Source organism: Procambarus clarkii, chromosome 18 (genome assembly GCF_040958095.1).
Source record: "Procambarus clarkii isolate CNS0578487 chromosome 18, FALCON_Pclarkii_2.0, whole genome shotgun sequence".
NCBI classification, from domain to species: Eukaryota; Metazoa; Arthropoda; class Malacostraca; order Decapoda; family Cambaridae; genus Procambarus; species Procambarus clarkii.
Window position 1 is genome coordinate 41,407,918 of NC_091167.1, and position 4,944 is coordinate 41,412,861.

General features: G+C 45.1%; 1 protein-coding gene across 9 annotated transcripts in view; it reads right to left on the reverse strand.

Annotated features, from left to right (window-relative positions):
- Positions 1-4,580, reverse strand: part of LOC123754631 (Chitin deacetylase-like 5) — a 164,238-nt gene extending 159,658 nt beyond the window's left edge. For all 9 annotated transcript variants that reach the window (XM_069326538.1, XM_069326537.1, XM_069326543.1 and 6 more), the window contains exon 1: positions 4,441-4,580. The gene's annotated coding sequence lies outside the window, so the exon portion shown is untranslated. The remainder of the gene's footprint in view (positions 1-4,440) is intronic.
- Between the last annotated feature and the right edge of the window lie 364 nt (positions 4,581-4,944).

Here is a 4,944-nt window from a genome sequence, read left to right on the forward strand (position 1 = left end):
TGGCTGTAGTGGTGGTGTTATCGGTGGATGGGTTGATTGATTTAGAGACAGATAAAGATTTTATAATTTCTCAAGATATCGCTGACAATACTTCTGGCTCACAGAGCTGACTTATTTACAGTACCTTGGCTATCGTTCGAGGGTGCAGGGCCAGAGGGCGGTTATTGCATCCACATTTAACATCGGGTGATCTTATGTTGTGCAAGATACAGTTGTATTTATATATTAAAATGTGTCAGTTTCTCTCTCTACTGTAGCAAAAGGTATTTCTGTACGTAACTGCCGCTGTAATTAAGGAAGCTGCCAGTTGACATGACGCTTGATGACTGAAGGTTAAATTTGATGTAAATTGCTGTTTAATGTACGTAATTCGACAAAGAATTACGATACTCATTATGTAGATGCATAGTGAGGTTGGCTATCGTACCTGTCTCTGGTGGCGTGCACCTAGCATGATTGTTGAGCCATTTGAGGACTCTCGAAGTGTATCGTAGCAAGTGTTTGTTGGCAGTTATAGTGTTTGCTGATCAGAGACGATACTTCCCTACTTGGCCAGTTAGACGATACTTGCCTACTTGGCCCATTAATAGTAATGCTAGCAATTGACGTAAATCAATTTAAGACATCAAACATTTCCTTAGGAAAGACAAAGTTCACAAACCGTAAAATGTTATTCTTTTGCAGTTTTCAGGTTATCGTAATACACAATGGCTATTGTTGTATTCAACAAAACATATCGTACAGTTATTCAACATATATTGACAAATCCTACCAATAAAAATTTGGAACTGAATAGATGAACTGGTGTGAAAATAACTGATACCCAGACAATGGATTGGAGTGCGTTTGTAGGTGGGGATTAGTAGGCCTTAGGGGTGGACGGTGTAGGGTAGGCCTTGGGGTAGGCGGTGAAGGGTAGGTTTTGGGGTGGACGGTGTAGGGTAGGCCTTGGGGTGGGCGGTGTAGGGTGGGCTGGCAGATGATCAAGGCTTTCCTTGACCATAAGTAGATATCGGTGAACTAGACTATAGATGGGTAAGGAACAGTTATCATGACGGCTAAGGGAGGGAGACGAGCAAAGGGGCAGGCTTTAAGATAGTATAACACGGTGGAACGGATAGGAAACGTTCTTATCTGGAAGAGAAGGAAAAGGAGAGATGGAAGGGGAAGAGGAGGACGGGAGGGAGCTATGTACCACAATAGGCGTCCTTGCAATAATTATACCTGGGAGCTAATTAAACAAAACAAAACAAAAAATTCAGATGGGCGGATGCCCTTAAATACGCGTTAAGAGGACAATAGCGACCTTGGGCACTAACTACCGCTTGTTACAGCGTGATACCATCATGATGATCTGCTCTCTTAACGAGACCACCATCATCTCCTTCCTCTCAGTGATTATCTTAATGCTTAAATCCCCTTGTTTGTCTGCTCACATTTTCTTTCGTGTCTTATTTCTCTATATTTTATTACTTGTTTCTTATTTGTATCAGTTTCTTAATGGTTTCTCACTTCGTTGCTGTGAATGGTCTTTTGCTTTATCTTTTTCAACGGTCTCTCTCTCTCTCTCTCTCTCTCTCTCTCTCTCTCTCTCTCTCTCTCTCTCTCTCTCTCTCTCTCTCTCTCTCTCTCTCTTTCTCTCTCTCTCTCTCTCTCTCTCTCTCTCTCTCTCTCTCTCTCTCTCTCTCTCTCTCTCTCTCTTTCTCTCTCTCTCTCTCTCTTTCTCTCTCTTTCTCTCTCTCTCTCTCTCTCTCTCTCTCTCTCTCTCTCTCTCTCTCTCTCTCTCTCTCTCTCTCTCTCTCTCTCTCTCTCTCTCTCTCTCTCTCTCAAAACGCCATCGCACTCCTGCCAACGGTCTCGCTTCATGCAGGTCTGCGTTCAATCCCCGACCTACCAAAGTGGTTGGGCACCATTCCTCCTCCCCCCCCCTCCCCGTCCCATCCCAAATCCTTATCCTGATCCCTTCCCACTGCTATGTAGGGTAATAGCTTGGCGCTTTACCCTGATGGTTCATTTTCCTTCCTGCGTCCGGTTACGCACTCTTATATCCGGCCTCGGACTCACGTGTCCGGCCTCGAACTCACGTGTCCGGCCTCGGACTCACGTGTCCGGCCTCGAACACACGTGTCCGGCCTCGGACTCACGTGTCCGGCCTCGGATTCACGTGTCCGGCCTCGGATTCACGTGTCCGGCCTCGCACTCACGTATCCGGCCTCGCACTCACGTATCCGGCCTCGCACTCACGTATCCGGCCTCGGATTCACGTGTCCGGCCTCGCACTCACGTATCCGGCCTCGCACTCACGTATCCGGCCTTGCACTCACGTATCCGGCCTCGGATTCACGTGTCCGGCCTCGCACTCACGTGTCCGGCCTCGGACTCACGTATCCGGCCTCGGACACCTTTCTCTCTGCACGTCACGTGTCTCATTGTGTGAACATGATTTATTTTCGTTTATTTTTTTAACTTTCTCTTTTTGTGTATTCTTTTATTTATTTCAATAACACTCAGCTCTTGTAAGTTGATGTTCCCCGTCACGTGCCGGTGTTAGCTCCCGGAACTGACTCGGTCCTGTCTCTCTCTCTCTTGCTAGGTCGGAGTTCGATACCCGATGGTCGTAACCTCACTTCTCACTTACTAAAAGAGTAACAAAGGCCAAATGCTCGTTAATCCACCCATTAAATCCCCCTTGTTTATGAATATAAAAAAAAATCTACGCGACTCACAACTGAAGACGCTCAAACATTTCTCGAAAATTGCTTTGCTGCTTATTTCATTAAAATTAATCCCAATATAACTTGAACCCTTTACCTAACCCAATTTTGCACTAATATATATAACCCAATATATGAGAAAATACCGATTTCATTTACATTTTAACGTTAAAATTACGGAATGCGTCTAATGGGGTCGGTTGGTGGATGGACGAGCTAGGATGGTCTGAGGACAGGTTGCCCAAACTGTTACTGTCCGAACGGGAGGGTGGGGGTGGGGGGTTTCGTTAGTTGCTTGCATAAAGGAATTTGAGAATCACTTATCGGTGGCCTTTTCAAATTAATATGTCTTTTTAGTTTTTTATCGAAAGTTTAAGATTAACTCAGATATTATAGTTATTAATGTAAAATTAACAATAAAGAAGGCAGTTTGACAGCCATAAATGACTATTTCGACATCGAAGATTTACAAGTTGAATATCAAGATTAATGAATGATGAGAAATATGCCACAATCTCGTTCTCAACTGGGAGTGTTCGCTCTTTTCCAGTCATCATCATATCTTTCATTATCCTCATTATATTTCTCAATATCATCATAAGCTCTTTCGCTATCAACACCATCAGCTTTCTTACTATCATCACATCTCCCACTATCATCACCATCAGTTATCTCACTATCATCACCATCAGTTATCTCACTATCATCGCCATCAGTTATCTCACTATCATCACCATCAGTTATCTCATTATCATCATAACCAGATCTCCCACTGCCATCGTTATCATCACCAGTTCTCTCGCTCTCAGCAGCATCATGGTTGAGTTACGGTAATTGAGCAGCTGGCCATCAGACAACGCACGTCAAGAGGGGCCGGTGGATTTCCACCATCGACACTCAGAGCAGAACAAGTATCCAATCAGACCCAAGGTGAGCGAGGCCTTCTACACCCACTAGACACACCCCGTCTACACTATTCACTTCAAGATCTCATAAATCAAGAGCCGTTCTCGCTCCTCGTTCTCGGTTCCCGTTCTTCAGCCTCCGCGAGGGCCTGGGCCTCCTTGGCAACGTGCTACAAACTAACCATATAAGAAAAAATAGTAAACTCGTTAATAACCAAACCGCACACCAAAAGATCAGGAGACGACGTTTCGGTCCGTCCTGGACCATTATCAAGTCGATTGGATGGACCGAAACGTCGTCGTCTCTTCATGTTCTGATGTGTGTGTGGTTTGGTCATCATATCTTCAGCCGCGTTATTGTCAATCGTCGTCTTCAGTTAACTCGTTACTTGTGCCATTACAAGTTTTCCTGATACGAGTTAGTGTTCCTGCGTTATTCGCTGAAGTTTTTCTTTCAGTTGAAGGGCGAAGAGCAAGTCTCATAATACTGGTTCTACTTGTTCTATGATAGTTCTCATGCCTAGAAATATCAGAAGAAAACACTAAGCCGGGAAGACAAGTCAACCCATGTTTCTCATATTCCAAGAGTTAAAAGCATCTTATCTAGATTATTTCTAGTAGCTTGTTAAGATAAAACATGTGGACTTATGTCCTAGCTAAGTCAGAGTTCGGAAGTGATGGACTAAAATGGACGTCCATAACTATCTAATTACAAAGGCACAATTTCCAGTGCTCGAGATATAAATTAAAAGCCTTAGTATATTCTATCAAAATGTTTCACTGTCGTGCGACGACGGACGTAAAAGAAGCTGTGTCTCTACCTGTTCTACGACAGAGTCTCGCGTCCAACTTCGCGTTGTCTCCGTGCAGCCACGAACTCCTGAAGACCGGGAGGCTCCTTCAGCTGGCAGGAGAGTCCACAACTGTCCACCCGCACACCGACTAAGCGACTGGCCGAGCCAGGGCGGCAAGAGCGCCACATCAAATCCTTCAAGGACCTTCCTGCGTTGTGGCTCCGCCCAGCCGCCAACCTAGCCTAGGATACCTCGGGGGTATCCTAAACGGGCTTGGCAACTAGGATTACAGGGGGGGGGGAGGACTGGAGGGAGGGAGAGTATTCTGCGGGTAGGGGAAGGGGTGGATATAAGAGAGCAGATTGGATAACTCAGGGTTCGAACTTGTAGACAAGGATCTGTATAGCGGCTTACACGAGGAAAAGGAAATGTCGCGTCCTTCTTAGCTTCAATGATCTGGTGGTTTCTTAGTTTAAATTTTTCGATCGAGGCCTCACTACAGATCAGAAGCTTTCACTCTTTTTTATCACC